Source organism: Mytilus trossulus, chromosome 4, assembly GCF_036588685.1.
Source record: "Mytilus trossulus isolate FHL-02 chromosome 4, PNRI_Mtr1.1.1.hap1, whole genome shotgun sequence".
Taxonomy (NCBI): domain Eukaryota; kingdom Metazoa; phylum Mollusca; class Bivalvia; order Mytilida; family Mytilidae; genus Mytilus; species Mytilus trossulus.
In genome coordinates, this window is record NC_086376.1 from 47,900,299 (window position 1) to 47,922,590 (window position 22,292).

Genomic DNA, 22,292 nt, shown 5'->3' on the forward strand with positions numbered 1-22,292 from the left:
TATCCACCGTTTTCTCTCTACCTTCGAAAATATAGTTTAACATGTGACTTTCCCTAAACGAATCAAATTTGTTAAAATATACGAATTAATAATATTACAAAATATAGTCTAGACTGATATCATATCTGAGATGTGTATTCTGAGATTATAAATATTTACCCATACATATAACAAAATATAGTCTAGACTGATATCATATCTGAGATGTGTATTCTGAGATTATAAACATTTACCCATACATATAACAAAATATAGTCTAGACTGATATCATATCTGAGATGTGTATTCTGAGATTATAAACATTTACCCATACATATAACAAAATATAGTCTAGACTGATATCATATCTGAGATGTGTATTCTGAGATTATAAACATTTACCCATACATATAACAAAATATAGTCTAGACTGATATCATATCTGAGATGTGTATTCTGAGATTATAAACATTTACCCATACATATTATACAAATATAGCCTTTGTATAAGGTCGATACAAGGGTATATTGACCTGAAAGAAGTATATTGACTGAGGACGAAGTCCGAGGTCGATATACTTCTTTGGGTCCATATATCATGTATTGACCTCATACAAAGGCCATATTTCTTATATTATTAATTTACGACCATATTTGTATCAAAATCAAAATTGTTGTTGGAATTTTAAAGATAATACATTGTCTCCTTGACAATAACAACATATTAGTTGTTATTTTATTTACAGTTTTTTTTTTACATTTTATGTATTTGAAGATTTTTTTCTTCAAATAATAGATCACAGATATCATGTGTTTCAAAACATTAAGGTAAACGATACCGAATGACGTTACGCCACGAGTTATCGTTCCTGACGTTATCGTATATATTATACGTTTACACATGTATACAACCCAATGCAGCAGGTTCTGCAGTCACAAAGTTTTGAATAACAAAATTGTTTTTAGTAACTATGTGACATTTTTAACGGAAAGTTTTCCTAGATGCAGAGTGCCGAGGGTTTTGATGCAATACGTCAGGGTTAACTTATTTGACATACATTGTAGATTGCTTTATCGTTTTCTGGCAATTCTTCTGCTCATTGTAAACCTTTAAAGATTTATTACTTTACTTTTAAATAATCTGTTTCTTGAATATTTAGTCATCTGCACGATTTATCTACATATGTTCTTATGCATAAAAGACTGAGTTTTGTCACTTTATTTTATTCTTGGTTTATTTTTGCAATAAATAAATACTTATTCATGATACACGTCGTACCCCCATGAAATCTAATCTAAAGCAACTTAGGATTATGTGAAAAAAAGTAGGAGTTGTACAACTATTAATTCGCGTTAAAATGGTCGCCAAAAACACCGCTCGGTAAAAATGGAAAAAAGGTTATCATCTAGATTAGAATTCGAATAGAATTGGGCGAAAAAGAACGATTATACATTGTTCAATCAGACTTGGAAACTCATACAAAAACAGTTTGTTAGTATGGAATGTAAAAAAGTGATTTAACTTTGTTATTTTGCTGAAAAAACTTCATGAACTTTTATCATACGATTCACGTGGAACCAACCAGTTCAAGCAAGTTTCAAGTATATATAAAAAAGAAGATGTGGTATGACTGTCAATGAGACAACACTCCACAAGAGACCTAAATGACACAGAGATTAACAACTATAGGTCACCATACGGCCTTTAATAATGTGAAAAGCCTATACTGTATGGTCAGCTATACAAGGCCCCGAAATGACAATATAAAACAATTCAAACTAGAAAACTAACGGCCTTATTTATATAAACAAGAGGCTCTCAAGAGCCTGAATCGCTCACCTTAATTCTTTTGGTTAAATCTCTCATCAATGATCATTTTGGCTTTTCAATTTATCTAAATGTTTTTTGGATCGTCCTATTTTCTTCAAAAGCCAAAAAAAATAATCATTTTCTCCTATGTTCTATTTTAGCCATAGGAGCTATGTTTCTTGACATACAAGGAAATAAAATATAAAATTTATACTAGATACTCTGAAACTCATTTAGCCTAAGTTTGGCTGAAATTGATAAAGCAGTTTCAAAGGAGAAGCTTTTTTAAAGTAAGTCAACATGATGAACAAATTGTGAAAAAAGTCTTTAAAGGGCAATAATTCCTTAAGGGGTCAATTGACAATTTTGGTCAAATTGACTTAATTGAAGATCTTACTTTGCTGAACATTATTGCTGTTTACAGTTTATTTCTATCTATAATAATATTCAAGATAATAAACAAAAACAGCAAAATTTCCTTAAAATTATCAATTTAGGGGCAGCAACCCAACAACAGGTTGTCTGATTCATCTGAAAATTTCAGGGCAGATAGATCTTGACCTGATAAACAATATTATCCCATGTCAGATTTGCTCTAAATGCTTTGGTTTTTGAGTTATAAGCCAAAAACTGCATTTGACCCCTATGATCTATTTTTAGCAATGGCGACCATGTTTGTTGATAGATCACAACTTCAGATACAATTTACAAACTAGATACCCTAAGGAACATTCAGTTAAAGTTTGGAAGTATTTGGCCCAGTAGTTTCAGAGGAGAAGATTTTTGTAAAAGATTACTATGATTTACGAAAAATAGTTAAAAATTGACTATAAAGGGCAATAACTCCTAAAGGTGTCAACTGACCATTTCCGTCATGTTGACTTATTTGTAATTCTTACTTTGCTGAACATTATTCCTGTTTACAGTTTATCTCTATCTATAATAATATTCAAGATAATAACCAAAAACAGCAAAATTTCCTTAAAATTACCAATTCAGGGGCAGCAACCCAACAATGGGTTGTCTGATTTATCTGAAAATTTCAGGGCAGATAGATCTTGACCTGATAAACAATATTACCCCAGTCAGATTTGCTCTAAATGCTTTGGTTTTTGAGGTATAAGCCAAAAACTGCATTTGACCCCTATGTTCTATTTTTAGCAATGGCGACCATGTTTGTTGATGGATCAAAACTTCGGATACAATTTATAAATTAGATACCCTAAGAAACTCTCAGTTAAAGTTTGAAAGTATTTGGCCCAGTAATTTCAGAGGAGAAGATTCTTGAAATAGTTTACGACGACAGACTACAACGGACGACGACAGACGATGGACGACGACGGACGCCAAGTGATGGCATAAGCTCACTTGTCCCTTCGGGCCAGGTGAGCTAAAAAAGAATGATCGAAAAACAGATATGGAACACATAAACAAACGACAACCACTGAATTGCAATATGCTCGTTTGGTGTAAAAGTCAGACAAAATTAAGGTTAATTCATTTGAGTAAAATTTCGATGTGCAGGACAAAATATTTCATATTGCATTACAATAAAATTTACTAAACCCGACAGGGGAAATTAAAATAAATCAGTATTTGAATGAACTTATTTGTCCTATTAAAATTGAAATAATTCATGGAAGCCATAGATTTGTTGTAAATTTACACATGGCCTGGGCCGTGATATTCAAATTTTATCCTGAGCGTTAGCGAGGGATAAAATTAACAAATATCACAGCCCAGGCCATGTGTAAATTTACAACAAATATATGAATTCCATGAATTATTTCAATTTTAATAGGACAAATAAGTTCATTCAAATACTGAAGCAAGGATTGGTATGCTGTGTGTGTAGCTGTTCTTTTTTACTCCTGGTTAGCTCAAATAATCACATAAATCTTTAGCTTGCATTGATTATTTCGTAAATTACTGTTAGAAAAAAATATGTTCACACCCAATATTTGCGACTTTTAATTTACATGTATAATCTCGTAAGCTACCATTAAAACCAAAAATTACATGTCGTGGACTCGCTGAAATCAGTTAATATGCAACTAATGCAATAGAATAGAAAATAAAACAACACCTACCTCAGAATTTCATTTTGATGCAAAAGTATACGAACTTCGATGGTTACAAAAAAAATTATATTGTTTTTATACTGCAACTTAAATTAGTATATTGATAGCTTTTAAAATCGTAACATAAATATCAAGAAAATTTTCATTCATTAATGAACCTAATGAACCCCTGATTTTATAAAGAAAGCGTTCCATCGGAATAAGAATAAAAATTCTTTTGTCTTCTGTCTTGTATCAATTTTTAATACAATAAAATCGGCAATGCTTTTGCAAATAAGTTCAAATACATGTGGATTTACGTGGGAGGTATATTGTAACATCCATTATTTTGATAATTTCTGAGTCTGTGCTAAGTATAGATACATCAAGAATTTTCACACGGTGTTGTTTACAAAGTGAAAGAAGCACGTCATATTAGAATCAGTATTTACAGATGGGTGTTGAAATAATCTATAATGTAAAATTTTATATTACCAATTATGCAGAAATGAATATCTTAACATGATATCTTGGCAATAAAAAGTAACAAGTTTGTAGCAACTAGATCTAAAAAGTCCTTCAAATTATTATTGTTTTTTTAATATTTTGTAATTCTTACATCAAACAACAGTCTGACAGTTACCAGTATATAACATATCAATAGATTTTTCCATAAAAAACAAGGTCGTTGTTAGTGTCATAACAAAGTCCCTGACTTGACATGAATGATTCATTTTAAGCGCCATCTCTCTATATACAGATCTTGTAAGTCACCATATCCTGATTCAAATACATGTATAGTGTTTCATAAGTAAAGGGTATCAGCTCAGTGGAAAATCAATTGAATGTATTACTCTGTACCATCTCCTTGCATGACTATAAATCAATCCACAAACAAAATAAAATAATTCGGTGTCATGCATCAACTGAATTACTTATCCTTCTAAGAACTTCTTAATAAAAAAGTCTGTAACTGTATTAAAATGAATAACAGACTTACTAGATAACAATACTAACACAACATAATATTAAACCACAAAAATTCCAAAGGGGACTTATTCATGATTTCAGTTATAATGACCAGTACCATGTACTATGCTAAGTTAAGCAGTCATCTTTGTTTGTAAATAGGGTAATTTCACATAATTTTTATTTCAGGTGGTACCCAACGCCTTCACTTAAACTAATTAGGCTTGTTTAATTTTTCATAAAATTTTGACAAAGCATTTACTTTGACCCTTTGAAAAAAATATAAAAATTTTAAAAAATTTAAACCAACCGTATTATCAGAAAAATTACACAGGTTACATAGCAGTTTGACAAACACTAGTTTTGATCATTGAGAAGCTTAATATTCCATTAACGACACAAAGTAATTCAAACGTTTACCTGATTTTACAGAGTTATCTCCCTGTAGTGTTAGGTACCACCTTAAAGATGACTCAGGTTCTGTTGAACCAGTGATTTCAAAGAAGAACCCATAAGAAAGAGTTTTTGATCAGTAAGACAGATAAAAATGGTGGCAAATATGACAACTAGTGATTATTATAACAATCAAAATTTGAATATAGTACTTGGAGCAGATAAAATCATTTAGTCATTTTCAAAAATCTGATTTCGAAGTTTACAAATTTCTGTTTCCCTAAAAGCTTCAGAATCTTCTGTACATTTTGCTTTTTTGTTCATTTGCGAAAAGAAGTTTGTTATCTGCTGAACAGATAGGATTTCATCATAGGTGAATCTTCTGGTGCTGTCTGTGTTTTACTAATTTAGCATGGATTCCAACACTATGAAGGGGTCTTCTTTCCGACCAGTAGTAAGACCTTTATTGAATTTTTCTGTTAGATATTTTTTTTGGTCATTGAATCTTTTACATTCTCTTTCATCCTTGAGGCACACCCAGAAATATGTTGGTTTTCTTGGTTGTTACTTGGCTATAATTGTTTGGTTTCTGCTGTTAAGCAATCATCTGTTTGTATAATACTGCATTCAGCTATTTTTTGCAAATAAATATGTTTAGTTACATCAGAATTGATACTGGATTTGTGGTCGAGCTCGAGACAACATATCCATACAATTATATGATTTGTCAAGGCTTCATCATTATCAAAAGATAGCAAACATCCATCGTTTGCACAAGTGAATAATGCCTGGTTTTCTGTTTCATCCTGCTGAATTGATTTTTCTCTCAAGTCTGCAGAATGATTGCTTCCTTTAATTGGATTGAAGCCCTATTTGGTCTGGTTCTTTCAAAATAGTCAAAGGTTCGAATGGAATTGTGGGTATTTTCTCCTTTGCAATCAACAATCCTGTCAAATAAAAGAACAGTATGTTAACCTATACTTTAAAATTTTAACTTCTGATAAATAATTTAAAGTACCTTATAAAAAGTCTCCAACTTTGTTAGCATATTGTATAAATGATGATGTAATTTTTTTTAAAGGACATACAGTTAAGATGTAAAAAAGCAAAATTCCCATATTTAAATAAAATAATTAGAAATTATGCTTGCTAGTTTCTTGGGCAATACTAATAATTGTTTTCTAAACATCAGATATTTTAGCTAGTAATAAGCAATAGCTTGTAAAAAGTTTTAATTAAATCAGGTGAATACATATATACCATAGTTTTAACAGTAATATTTTGCAAAATGTGGAATTTCCCAGCACAATATCATATTGAAAGAATACATGTGTACATTATTGTGCTGTAATTCTTTATGTTTACTTTTGAACTAATAGTCTTATATGATTTGTCTAGAGAACTTCTGGTAGTTGTTCTTGACATGTTTCTTTCTTCGATAGACTGTTTGACTGAACTTCTTTTAGTCAACAATGTAAACATAATGGCGGTGGTAATAACACAATCTGGCTTGACATTAAAAATATCTATTTTCACTTCAGCTTAATCATTTAATAAAAAAATAAACTTTAGGTAATCAGTGTGAAAAAATAAATTCCATTTCTCCAATTTTAAAGAAATTATAGTTAAATGCATTTTTATAGGAATTTATTGATGTATAAACTGAACCAATAGTACTCACAAACATATCATAGTTTATGAGTGAATTTGTTGAGTTTATACACCAATGAATTAATTTAAAAAGGCATTTATTCCTTTACAATTAAATCTATCAGTGGTTCTTATTTCCAATATTTAATTTTTTGTTAGGTTTAATTAAATTCCTTCCAAGTTCTTTATAATAATACTTGAATACATGTATAATTATGTAATTTTTTTGCATATCAGTAATTGTTGAGTTTTTAGTCTGACATCAAATAAATACCTGGACCAACACCACAGGCTTTCCAAACACGAATACCCTGCTCTTCAAACTGAAAATTTGAGTAGGAACCAATGGCTGGTATGGCCTTGAAAGCAGTCTTCTTTGAAGGGTTGTACTCTACTACATTCACTCTGTATTTAACATTTTTCATTGTAGTTTCAATACCCTAAAATAAACATAAAAAATCATTTATGAAATAGTTTCTACTTATTGTAAGAAAATCCATGATTACAATAGACAACTTTTGAGTTTGATGCATTTCCGTCAAAAACTCTGGTTTAAGTGAACGTCTTTTGTGCATTTAGGGGCGTCGTCACTTCCATTCCAATGTTGAGCAAGTGGTTGGAAATCTGGAATTCTATGTTGTACGAATTATACAGATACAGGGGATCCTCTCTATCTGGTAAATGACGTCATAAAGGCGTGCATAATTGACGAGTTTTTTACGGTGACGGATGAACTTGAAAGTGGTCTATTAGTTTACAATAGCCTTGACACACTTTTAAAGTCAGTCCTGGATGTTCAACTCATATTTGTGTTCATGTTCTTTTTTTCTTCCTAAACAATAAACTGTCTTAATTAAAAAGAAGATAATTGACTGATTTCGGTAATATTCTACTGTTACAAGTACATGTATATAATGGCAACTGGAAAAAATACCTATGATATCACCATTTGTAGCAATAGTATATTTGTGTTTGAAATTAAAATATACTGGTAGCTCACATTAATATTGCATTAAAAAATTTGTCAAGTTTTATTTATGGGTGCTTTTTGTCAAAACTGAAGCTTAGGATCTAAATAAAACACAATGTATCAAAATTTATTATTACATATTTTTAGGTTAACAAGTGTGGACACAGATCAGTGTGGATAGTATATTTGGATGTTTGACACTGAGTGTTTTGTATCATATGATTTTCCCATATTATCAACTGTGTTGCACAATACGACAACCAACCTGAGCATTAGGAGTTGTTTATTAAATATTCAGTTTTTATGTTCAAAACCGGCATGGAACAGACATTAATTGCATTAATTGCCATATATGATTATGATAGAATATGTTCCACATCTTTGATTTTGGATACATTTTGAAGCTAAGCTAGGAGAGGAACACATAACAGGTTCATTTTTTCATGATGTGATTTTTTTTATATATATGGGAGACTGTATCTGAGAACATGTATTTGCTATTTATATTATTTTGTGGAGGATCATCATGATTATAAGTAAACGATTTCATTTTAATGTCGAAATTTTTCAGATTGGAAAACATTTAATTGTTTTAGGAATTAATTTACTCAGTTTAGAAGACATTAGTAATGACAATGCTTGACATGATGCTTGACATAATGCTTGCCATTGCTTTGGGCTAGATGAGCTAGGGATTGAACTTCTGTGTTATTTTTATATTAATTATTTGAAAGTATTTCCTCCAAAGCAGGTAAAAGCAAAATGAACAATGAAATATAGTTTGAGAATACAATTAGGCCAAATAGGCTGGCCTCATATTTTTTTTTAACATACTGGATGACCATTTACACTCAGGACTAAGGTGTCATGTAGGCAGTATAGATGTATAAAATGAAGAGTAACATAACAATCAGGCATCATATTGCTAGAAGCTAGAGTAGAGTTGTTTGGTAAATTTGTGTGTTTTTTTTTTAAATTTGGCTAATCATGGACAAAAATGTTTGATTCAAATCTAAATAAAATGCTATTATCTCCCTATTACTTACATTGTACATAAAATTGATATAACTTTGATAATTTCTTGTACATGAGAGTTGTCTGTAAAATCTTGATTTCTCAATGAATGTATTGCATAACAATGAACTGAGCTCAAAGCAAAGCACTTTAATAATACACTTGGACAAAGAGCTCAATCCAGTGATATACTTTGTACTACATATATACTGGTCCTTCATAAACATTCATCAACCACAACCAGATCTCAATAACATGCCATACTACATATACATGGTTGGATCAGAAGTCCTGAAATGAAAGACATGAATTTTATTATTGTATTTTAAGTATAAATATCGGTTAATTGATATAGTTTTAGTGCCCCTCTGTTGGAAATAAGAACATATCTCCACCTAATTTCAGTTAACTGATGGAGAAACATTCAAGCTATAAAATTTTATCTTAGATTTGTCAGTTTCTGTTCACCATCACCACTGAATTAATAATATATGTATTAAAGATATATAAGAGTAAAATTGACAAACATATATCAGACTAAACATGCTAAAACTGACATTTCTCAAGTCCATGTTCAAATCTGACTTCATGATAAAATAAGATTTCATATTGATGAAATATCCCTCTGATAGACTACATGGACTAGCCACAATGAAATACCTGTTTTAAAATGATAGGTAGAACCTAAATTTTAAACGATATATATATTCTAAATATTGCTAATACATTCATAATAACATGAAGAATTCTTCTCAAAACTTTGCTATATTTTTCATTATTTTGTCTTTTGTTTGAAACTGTGTATTGATCTCTGGATGTCTTTCAATTACATCCAGGTTGGCTTGGTTGATGTCTGATTATTGTACATGTTAAACATCAAAGTGGGATTTGTTTACATAAATAAGAACTATTCCTTAAAATTCAAATAGAATGGATGCAAGATATTAAAAGTCATCCTTAGGCATTCTACTTTCAATAACCAGCTGGGCCATGATGATGAGCACATGATAGGCTTGTCACATGTACTATTTAAAGAATAAAGTTCAATTACTTCTCAATGTCATATTAGAAATTTATGAAAATCAAACAGGGAGTTTACATCAATAGATATAAACAATGCACCAAAATTTAATGAGAATTGTTGATATTAATGATAACATTATCAGAAACTTGAAAATTCTCCCCTTTTTTTTAAATAAAATTATATCTAAAGGCAGCAGCTTACAGATATCAACAATTTACCAATGTTTCATGAGAACTGATGAAAGCATTTTTGAGTTAAAGTTTGAAAACGGGAATATCTCCCCTTTTTTTGGGAACTCAGAAACATAAATTCTAAAATTTATAAAAAAAAAAAGAACCTTACTGACAGTGCTCACATACCCCACGCCCAACATTTGTCATTGGAGAAATAAAATATGTGTAAGAACTGAAAACTACCCTGTCTTGCTTAATATAACAAAACAATTTCAAAAACAGATACATTTATTAGTTGTTAGTGGCTTTGAACTAACTGTCAGATAACTGCAAGTACTCTCAGATCTGTTCATTGTGTCTTTTTGTGTCGTGATGTGTAAGTACCCAGCCACGTCCACTTGTATGTTTTGTCTATCTGAAGGGTTAAGCCTTTTTCAACTGATTTTATAGTTCGTTCTTATGTTGTACTGTTATACCACTGTCCCAGGTTAGGGGAGTTTTGGGATCCCGCTAACATGTTTAACCCCGCCACATTATTTATGTATGTGCCTGTTCTCTCAAAACAGTTAGCATTATGTCTTTATTTTGTCCATTGTTGAAGACTGATCTTTGCCCTCTTATATGTCGTTTTGTTTTCTTTGTCATTGGGTCCTCATTTATGTATATTGAATGTTATTTATCAATAGGCACATAAGATATTTGGCATGTTTTGGAGAGTAACCATTTGGAACAGTTGTGTAACAACACAACATAATAACATAATGCTAATTTATTTTGTATTTTTCACTGCATGTGTAATGATTATGTAAAACAATAAAGAACCTTACTGAGAGTGTTCACATACATGTACCCCACCTCCCCACATTTGTCATTGGAGAAATAAAATATGTGTGAGAACTGAAAACTACCCTGTCTTGCTTATAGCAAAACAATTTCAAAAACAGATACATGTATGACAGACATAAACCGACGACAACCACTGGACTGCACTACAGGCATAAAATATATTTGGCATGTTTTGGCATGTAATTATATGGAACAGTTGTGTAACAGCACAACATAATGCATAATACCAATTTATTTTGTATGTTTCACTGCATGTGTAATGTAAAACAATAAATTTGTAGAAAAATCTAACGAAGTCCAAATTATAATAGTACTCTCAAAACAGTTAGCATTACGTCTTTATTTTGTCCATTGTTGAAGACTGATCTTTGCCCTCTATATGTCGTTTTGTTTTCTTTGTCATTGGGTCCTCATTTATGTATATCGAATGTAATTAATCAATGTGAATGTGAATAAAATTTGTCAATGTAGAACATCCTTACCCCCCCCCTTCCTCGTCCTTTTCTAGAATAAAATAAGGATGGGGTTGGGTGTACCCCCTATTACTCAATTCTACTGTGATAGTCGAGTTTGTCCTATCTTTACACCGTCATTGCTAGGATTTCAAACTTCTGTGACTACTGTAAACCAACTTATTTTCGCGGGTACTTTATTTCACGTTTTTCTCTTTCTAGTCAACTTCACACGGCTATTTAATTTTGCCATTTTCTAATTTACTTGATATAGTTTGGTAAGGGTAGATCAAAGATTTATATGTTCGCGACGATTTATTTTCGCGTTATTTTTCTACTCGCGAAAATAAATCACTTGCGAAAATAAGTTGGTTTACAGTATACATGTACATATTTGTTTTGTAAATTGGCAATTCGATATGGCAGTATTGTATTTGCAGAATTCCCACGTAAATGCCATCAGTAAATTGGGATATACCATTTTCATGGCTGTAATGTAGGTCATTTAGACACCATAGGTGGATCCAGGGGGTGGGCTTCGTGGTTGAAAAAATTTGGTTCATTATATATAGGGAATCACTGAAGCATGATTGGCATACATTTATCATACTACTCAAAATGTAAACAACCCCTAAAATACAATGTTATAAAGAATCGTCCATATCAGTTGAAAGACATAGAATTCACGAATACACGTTTTCCGCTGATTTTGTCAGTTGGTATGACTGACTTTAGATGATTTAAAAATAGATATGTCAGCTGATAAAATATTCAATAGTTTTTTGTTGGTTGAAATGTCCCTGAAATGATGGGATTATGCAGCACATGTACGTATCCCTTCACCAGTTCACTGGCTTCAGTTTTGAATATACATGTAGACTAGAGTAGACACTAAATGTGTACAAACCTGACATCTAACTATGTTGTCTGGTTGTAGAAAATGTGATCATCAATTCATCAAAAATATATTCACAGAGAACAATATATTTCACAATACATATGCATTAATCAAAATTTACATCCATAATAGAAGAAAGTCGCGCGGAAATGTCATGTGATATAAACATGGAATTGTCCACACCAATACAGGTGAAATACGTAGAATAACAATTGTGGACACAGCAATAAGATCAGATATAAGACCCGCGTGAGCACAGTGTAAAGTAAAAAAAGAAAGTAAAAATCAATTATTAAATAAATTTGCTCAATAAACCTTGAAGTTTAGACTAACAAAATTTGCGTCTTTCTCGTAAACCCCCTAAATAAAATAATACTGTGTTCTTGACGACTTCCCTTGGCTGTGATCGATAGAAATAATATTTTACTATATAGTATGTTTACAATCATTATGTCTCATAATACTGTTTTTTTTAAATTTTTATCTAAAATGGTTGAACTGATAGTTTCATTATAATTGTTATTCTATGTAAACTTAAAACTGAGCGAGAAAGGACAGAAAATTTGCAACTTTTTAAAGAAAAAAAATATAAAATATTACAAAGAAACATATACCTTTTTCATTCCAAATGCTGTTAAAACATCATTTCCCTGGTTTATAACTCTTCTTATAGCTGATTTCAGAGTCGCTCCTGTTCTGTCTCAAGGTTCTTTGCCAATCTGTGACTCACAGAAATCATACAAAGCAATACTTTCATTTGCTTTAAGGAGGGTCATCATCTCAGAAGATTTGTAGCATCCTGCATTATCTGACCATAAATGAAATTATAAATCAGAACCTTTCATAGTTTGGATGCAGTTGATGACATCAATGATTATTGCAGCTGTGGTCAAGCTGTCCTGAGCAATTTGACTCTGGAAAATGTGAACAAACCCTAAACTTTCAATTACCTCATCAGATTTCCTGAAGGCCATAGTAACATGCCGAGGTAAGCCACGTTTGGCAAACCAGTCACTCTGGTCCTCGTGATACTTTCGTGGCAAATACTTCTGTCTGAGACCAGAAATACTTCATCTTGACTCATACTTTCAAACAATTTGCTCTTTGCCTTAATATCTTGATTCTTACAATGAACAATATGCCTTTTTAAATTATTGATACTTTGGATGGATTGTTTGATTTTAAAATTCATATCATTCAGTTTTTCATTTTCTCTGACAATATTTGTGAAGCACTCCACCAGTTTCTGTATTGATAAGATTGCATCTTTAAGTTGCTCACACAAGACACACACTAAATTGTGTTGATGCTGGTAAGGAGGTGCAATCTGTGGATGAATAGAATCACTAAGTGCATACATCAGACAATGATCTCCTATTTCACTATTTGCAGCAATATGCATCTGAAACATAAATGTACAATATGAAACATTTTTTGACTACTTCATGGAATGTTAATTTTATTTTGGTCTTTGTCTTACAAGCATTAACCTCTCCTCATCTCTTGCTTGGTCTGTTTTTCAGATACATTATGTACTCTAAGAAATATATATTTAGTGTATGACATAATTGGAACATGTGCACATCTGTCTAGCAGGTATCATCTGTTCTTAAGGTGATATGAACCTGACAAAATAATAATTAAAGTAACACAAAAAAGGTATGTACTCAAAGGGACAATATCCATTGTCAGGAAAATAAAATAAAATTGGCATGTACATGACACCGTTTCCATGGCAACGACCTCTGAATATACCATGCTTGTGTATATTCTCAGAAGAAGGATATAAGGATAAAAATCAACAAAAAAGAGTAAATGCATTTGTTGGAAATTGATTTATTGGTAGTATTCACATGTCAATGGCATCAGCATTCGGTAAATAACAAAAAAATATGAGATTACACAAACTTGTTTAAATAAGATATTCCAGAATTTCCAAATTTAATAAATTTTCACTGATTTTATAACAACCATGGTCTATATAAATGAGATAAAATATAATTTGCAATAATTAAACTTCTTTTTTTTTGTTATCATCTAAAAGCCTTTGCAGTAAGCTAAATTATTACAGAAAAAAAAGTATGGGTACATGATTTAGAAAAAAAGTTACTATAACAGGAAAAATATAACTTTATCTTCTCAAATTATGATGAGCTTGTCCGCCTAATAATGGTGCAGTAGACAGTACATAATAAAAGTATAAAATGATTTTACCTTTAAAATGTTGTTACTTTGCCCTAAAGATAAATTTTGTAAACCTAAAATTTCAACTCAAGCCATAAGATGGTGAGAATTTTTTGACTGGTTATATAGTGGAAATTTGGAGGGAAAATTTTCCTGTACTTTTCACTATTTTCATCTTTTGAAAAAATTTCAGAAAGTTTATGTCCAAGTTATTGAGAATAAAATATTCTATTTCTATCTTTGTCCAAAGAAATAATTTTAAATCTGAATATTCAAACGTTTCCTTATGTTTGTATAATTCTGCTTTACTTGTTGTATGATTTTTTTTTTGCTATTTTCTAAAGACAGAAAAAAAGTATATGTTAGGCAAGAAAGATGCAGCAGGACCTTCCTTGGTATTTGAATGGCATTTGCCTAAGATGCAGATAAAAAAAAGCCCTCCCCCCCTTCTAACTATATAAATTAGAAATGAGACAGAGTATAACCCCCTTTTAAAAATATAACATTGGTTATCTTCCCTTTACACTTTTGGTCTTCTTTTATGTACAGCATAAGTAGTGTACAGTAGATTTGTAAAGTTTAATGAAACATCCAATTACCCTACGTCAAGCTAATAATAAACATAAACTAGAGGCTCTAAAGAGCCTGTGTCGCTCGCCTTGGTCTATGTGAATACTAAACAAAGGACACAGATGGATTCAAGACAAAATTGTGGTTTGGTGATGGTGATGTGTTTGTAGATCTTACTTTACTGAACATTCTTGCTGCTTACAATTATCTCTATCTATAATGAACTTGACCCAGTAGTTACAGTGGAAAATGTTAGTAAATTTTTACAAATTTTGTGAAAATTGTTAAAAAAAATGACTATATAAAGGGCAATAACTCCTTAGGTGTCAATTAACCTTTTTGGTCATTTTGACTTCTTTTTAGGTCTTACTTTGCTGTACATTATTGCTGTTTACAGTTTATCTCTATCTATAATTATATTCAAGATAATAACCAAAAACAGTAAAATGTCCTTAAAATTACCAATTCAGGGGCAGCAACCCAACAACAGGTTGTCTGATTCATTTGAAAATTTCAGGGCAGATAGACCCGATAATTTTTTTTTCCTTATGTCAGATTTGCTCTAAATGCTTTGGTTTTTGAGTTATAAGCCAAAAACTGCATTTTACCCCTATGTTCTATTTTAAGGCGTGGCTGCCATCTTGGTTAGTTGGCCGGATCACCGGACACATCTTTTAAACAAGACACCCCAATGATGATTGTGGCCAAGTCTGGATTAATTTGGCCCAGTAGTTTCAGAGGAGAAGATTTTTGTAAAAGATTTCTAAGATTTACGAAAAATGGTTAAAAATACTATAAAGGGGGGTCAACTGACCATTTCAGTCATTTGACTTATTTGTAAATCTTATATTGCTGAACATTATTGCTGTTTACAGTTTATCTCTATCTATAATAATATTCAAGATAATAACCAAAAACAGTAAAATTTCCTTAAAATTACCAATTCAGGGGCAGCAACCCAACAACAGGTTGTCTGATTCATCTGAAAATTTCAGAGCAGATAGATTTTGACCTGATGAACAATTTTACCCTGTCAGATTTGCTCTAAATGCTTTGGTTTTTGAGTTATAAGCCAAAAACTGCATTTTACCCCTATGTTCTATTTTTAGCCATGGCGGCCATCTTGGTTGGTTGACAGGGTCACCGGACACATTTTTAAAACTAGATACCCCAATGATGATTGTGGCCAAGTTTTTGGTTAAATTTGGCCCAGTAGATTCAGAGGAGAAGATTTTTGTAAAAGTTAATGCAGGACGACGCAAGACGACGCCGGACACTGGACGCCAAGTGATGAGAAAAGCTCATTTGGCCCTTCGGGCCAGGTGAGCTAAAAAGTACCCTCATTACCCATATGATAGGATAATTTTCTGCCTTTAAGGGGTCATTATTTTAGGACACAGCCCTTACTCAAATACAATTTATTTTTTTCATCTATATGTTGATAAATCCTGTACACTTTTGGTCTGCAATCATATTCTTTTATGTACAGCATAAGTAGTGTACAGTAGATTTGTAAAGTTTAAAAAAAAATACCCTTATTACCAATATCATAGGATATATTTTTCTGCCTTTAAGGGGTCATTATTGCAGTAATTAGTATTGGAACATCAAAAATTTTGGAGTTATGCCCAACAAGTACAGTGTTATGAATTTCTTTCAGAAAGAGAATAAAAGCTTTTAAGGCATTAGAAATTCCAATACTCTGAACTTCTCTATCATCATGGTACATTTTCCCATTTTGAAACTTCAGACCAGTCACTTCCAAGGCTTGGGTTAATATTGGTCTAGCGGGTTTTATGTATCTGTTGAATTTTGTGTTTTGGCTGTTAACAGCAGACAACTGTATTATGTGAGGATCTCTGCCTGAAATAAAAACAATATAATCTAGAGGTTCAAAGTTACCTGTTAGACAAATTACATTTAGTATTAGTTACCACCTTGTTCAAAGTATTGTCATAAGTTCAGAAGCATCAAATGTCAGTAACAGCAACCCAATTAAGATTGGAAGCTGACCTTCTATCCCTGATGCATCTTTATGCAAGGTTGCTTGATCCTACCACATATAGTCTAGATGCTGATATATGAACTTGAACATTGAATAAAGCAAAAATGTGATGAAGTGTAAAATGTATGTCACAGTGATCTATGTTGATCAGTTGCCCACCTTTGTTCTTTCACTTTCCTTCCACCTTTTTTACAATGACTTCTGTTTTGAAAAGTTGGGATGACATTAACTGTATAAGCAGAATCCTTTAAATTTCTATAATTCAAACAATTGTTATCAAAGGAGTAGGTCCGGTAAGAACCGATTTTGGCCTCAAATTTCAGGTTCATCTTACAAAAGATTTTGACCACTTTTTAAACACTTAAGTGTCTATTTCATTTGAATCAATTAGTTTGTGTGAAAGATTTGAACTGATTTAGTCATTAAAAACGATCTGATTCAAGCTCAAATATGAAAAATCAACCAAATATGCTGAAAAATGTCACTTTTCGGATGGTTTTTGTCAAAAATGAAAGTGGCCACATCCATGTTCATCCTCAACCTTTATATATGTTATGTATTATCATAAATTACAACTTCCATTTCAATATTAAGGATGAACACGAATGCGGCCACTTTCGTTTTACACGAAAACCGTCTAAAATTTAACTAAAATGCTAGAATTTTGAAAAATTCGGTAATTTAGCATGACTTTAAGGTGCCAGTACCCGATATATGTTTATTGTATAGTCAAATATAGCCCATATTTATGTTACAGAATCACTCTACTGTTCAATGAATAACTCAAAGTTTACATTTAATCAGTTTTGTAAAACTGTTATATTTTGAGGCCGAAAGGGCTATTACTGGACCTACTCCTTTAGCTGATGCAAAAAAAACCACAAAAAAAACCCCAATGTTTTTGTAGATCTCAAATATATATGACATTGTTTTACACTAGTCATTTTGGGGTCTTTTATAGCTTGTTGTCCAGTATGAGCAAAGGCTCCATGTTGAAGACTTAGATGGAGAGTTGTCACATTGGCATTCATACCACATCTACTCATATCTACATAATAACATTACATGTATGTTTCATTATAACACATTATTTTGATTGGTTAACAATAATCTTGCATCATTCTTAAAGTAACCTTTATTTCAAATTGAAATGTAACTTTCTTATGACACTGGCTTTCACAATAAAGTACACAGGTGAATAAAAGAAAAAACTGGAAAAAAATCTTCTTTTCATGATCCTTACAAAATAGTATGTTATTATAAATGAATGCTTTTTTTAGTAATCTTATAGGGTGGTAAAGGCGTTTACTGTGAACACATTTTTAGAATGAAGCAAATCTGTGCTTCTCCAAAAAGTACTTAAGACAATTCTTTTACACCCCAGTAAATCTACAAAAAGAGGTATTCAATTCTTAAATACTTAAAGTCTTTTATCATAATAAGTAATCTTTACCAAGTCCTGTTGTTTCAACATCAAAGTATGTCATGCAACTGTCATTCAAAGTCTTTGGTTCCAAAGGAAGATACTCTGGAGTAATAACTGGTGCAGGAATAGACTGAATATCATCCGATATTGCTGCATCAAGAGAACATACTGTTTGATAGGAGACACCTTCTCTGACTTTTGCAGATGCAAGCTTTTGGTGCCTAAATAAAATAAGATTTATTTCAATTATCAAGAAAAATAGTTACCCAAGCTATTTTTTTTACCATTTGGGTCTTTATGCTTTAAATATTCAATATTATTTGTCTTGAAAACTACCATTTAAGTTATAAAAATATCAAATCTAATTTCAATAAAAGCTTTTTACTGATTTAATTGAAACGAAACAGCAAATATATATTACAAGAGTTACAAGAGGCTTTTGGAGGTTAATTGCTTGAAGTTGTACTTTTCTAGGGTTATTCCACTTTGAAAAATAAGGTTATTCAATAGATGTGGTTTTGTAAGGTTATTCCACAATGAAAAATATGGTTTTTCATTGGACATTATTATTTTTCTTATAGGTAAATAAATGGGTTATATTTTGAAATAAAATATACATTAATTACATCTTAGCTTTCTTTTCCAGTCGTTTTCTTTTAAATGCTCTTGTAGTTGCCAATGCCCTCTGCTTTGATCGCTGATAATCTCTTAATCCGACAAGGCGCTGAGTATGGTAACCTGGTGAAAGCCCCAACTTCTTATTAACCTAAAAAATAAAAAATAACAAATAAGACTTCATATTCATATTAACTTTTTTTTCTTACAAAAAACAAAATAATAAGTGCTAAGTAAACAGATCTACGGTTCATTCCCTCTATTCCCACTTTTTAAAAATCTGGTAAGAAAAGGTAAAATTTCATGTGGGAATAGGAGGAAATCTTGTGCAAACAAAGGATTATACTGTCCAAACATTTTTTAATCAACTGTTAATTGAACAGTGTTTTTTATTAGAACAGGTAAAAAGTTATTTTTGCATCTGTATGAATTCTGGGTTTTTTAAACAAAATAAATATGAAAGAAATTAAAATAAATATAAGTAAATTATTTTATTACTTTTATAACACAAATTCAACTGTAGATTTAAGCAAGCATAATATAACACAAGTTATTCAACAGCACTAAATCAAATCACACATTGTAACACAAACATTAGACAATCACTGTTTACAAGTCTATTATAGTATGTCAATCTTTTCCACGTGATGTAGATGGGAGTCTGCATCACCAAATTCTTCTGTTGTGACTTCCTGGTTGCGGTGTCTAACCTTAAGTTCATCTTATCTGTTGTTGATTTCTACATACTTCTTTTTGGGGGTCACTCTCTTCCCACCGGCTGCATACTGAATCATGGTCAGGGCTTTGAAGGATTCCTCATGGTTCATACGTTTAATAAGTTGAAAGATGTTGGGATGTGGAAGCGTGTTTTTTCAGGTTGTTGTGCCATCTTCTAGATGATTTGTTGTTCTTGGTCCATGTGTTAAGTAGTGGTCCCAAAGGTGACTGTTCTGTTCAACCAAGTATGTTGTTACACAGTCTAAAGTCTTTGTAGGTGATGTTGGTATCAATCTGATCTACATGTATGTCTGTAGGGCATTAAACCAAAAATTTTCAACCTCAGCAAAGGGTATTCGTGGAAGAACAGCGGCACGGCGTACAAGTTGATGATTATTGTTTCCACCTATTATTTTATATCTTTGATTATTGGTCCAAGTAATTATATTTTGTGAGTACTTCTATTCTACATCTAAAGATTATACTTTGCTATACTATTTTTTATATCATGATTTATTTGTACAACAGACATTTTTTTTTTAAAGAAATCTGACTCCAATCTTTTCATCATAATTTTTTTTAAATTTTTAAGTACAAATTCAAAACTTTTAAAATAAATCTAACCCCAATCTATTTATCATGATGTTTCTTTATTTTTAAGTACACATTGAAAAAAAAAATCTAACCCCAATCTATTTATCATATTTTTTCTTTATTTCTAAGTATTTCTTTGATGAAAAAGAAAATTATTACAAATAAAAAAGGTATGGTACCAATTATGTTATGCATTTTAAAAAAATACAGGTAAATTTTAGGTGAAATTCTAATTAACCTTAATTGTTATAAAAACAAATTATTTATCAAAACATCTATTGTTATTTGCATGTGGGAATAGAAGGAATGGTATTTTTAAAAAGTGGGAATAGGAGGAAGACACCAGATCTACACTACAAGAGCAATTATTCTTTTGAATGCTGACCTACAAAAACAAGACAGAGGTGTTATGTCAACATTATGTGAAGTTTTCAGATAAATTCTAATCTTTACAATTTATGCTTCTACATACAAAGATATATGCCTTGGATGTTTATTTGAATTTGATGAGCCACAGTCAAAGTCCCATAACTCTTAAAAAGTTGGTGAGAAAATCTGCAAATCTGCTATGTCTTCAGACAAATGGGTGGACACAAGGACAACACAAACACTATATACTGCCCACTTTTCAAGTAGAGGCTCTAATAAATATACTGTGGATTCATTTATTTTCGTGGATATCTATTTATGTGATATGCTGAAAACTTGCAAATTTGTGGATATTTGATTTCATGGTTTTTCCAATCTCTGTATACATAGCCTATATTTAAGAATATGTTATTCGTTACAAATTTTAATTTGTGGTTCATAGGTACCCTCGAAACCCACGAAAATTAGTATCCCACAAATAATAATGAATCCACTGTAGTAAAACTTGCATTAACTAGGTATCTGTGACCTGTGTTCTTCTGGGCAACACTTGCTGCAACTCTGTAATTCAAATTTCCAGAAGAACTGTAATAAACATGCTTTGGTGCTTTAGCAGAAACCATTCTGTTGAAACTCTCATTAGCTTGAGTACTACCGACAGTTGACAATTTAATGCTGTTCTTAGCATATCCTTCAAAAACATTTTCCAGAGACTTTTGTAGACTTGAACCTGACAGAGGTTTTCCTCGAGGAAATGATTTAAAAACAGACTTCGGATTACTGAGAAATTTACACCATCGACTAGAGCAGCATTGGTGATCGCCAAAAGGATGTTTTGAAAGTGCATTGAGATCTTTTGCTATTTGTTCTGGATTACCTTCACCTTGGGCTATTATATAGTTAAAACAACTTTGTAAATATTTGATTGATTATTTTAACAGTTAAAACAGGATGATTTTTCTTGAGAGAGTAAAGACTGTTTCCAAGAATCTTCTTTAAGTGATTTCTATCAGATATCTTTTCAATGCTATTACTGATGTTTGCCCGTACTCGTCCTATTGATGTCGAATCCTCATCCCCAACTAATGCAGCTACTGTACAGCCTTTACTCTGTACATCTTTCCCCATTTCTATCACCATATCAGCCTCCATCCCCTTTGAACTACCTTCCCAGTTATGGTAGCATGCATGCTTTCTCGGACTTTCATTTCTGGATTCTGCTCTACTGCAAACTCTGCAGTCTTTTGATCTTTTTCCAGTCTATGGACCAACCATGGAACAATGACCTAGTAATTAAAAATAAGTTCTTAAATCAAACTGTTTATGATATGTATTTATTATGGCAAGCCGTTTTACTATTTATTACTATTTATTCTAACTTCAAGATATCTTATGTAATCTGGTTTTTATAAGATATCTAAGATATTTTGTTTACTACATATCAAAACATAAGATATAATCTTATAAAAATCTTTATATACCGTATTCGGCCGTGTATAGTACGCATTTATGTATAGTCCGCACCCCCTTAACATCCCCTTAAAATCGAGAAAAAAAGTTTTGTAAAAAAAAAA

At 31.5% G+C, this 22,292-nt stretch overlaps 1 pseudogene; it reads right to left on the reverse strand.

The window, feature by feature from the left end:
• Positions 1-6,063: 6,063 nt before the first annotated feature.
• On the reverse strand, positions 6,064-21,870 carry LOC134716657 (uncharacterized; annotated as a pseudogene).
• Positions 21,871-22,292: the final 422 nt, after the last annotated feature.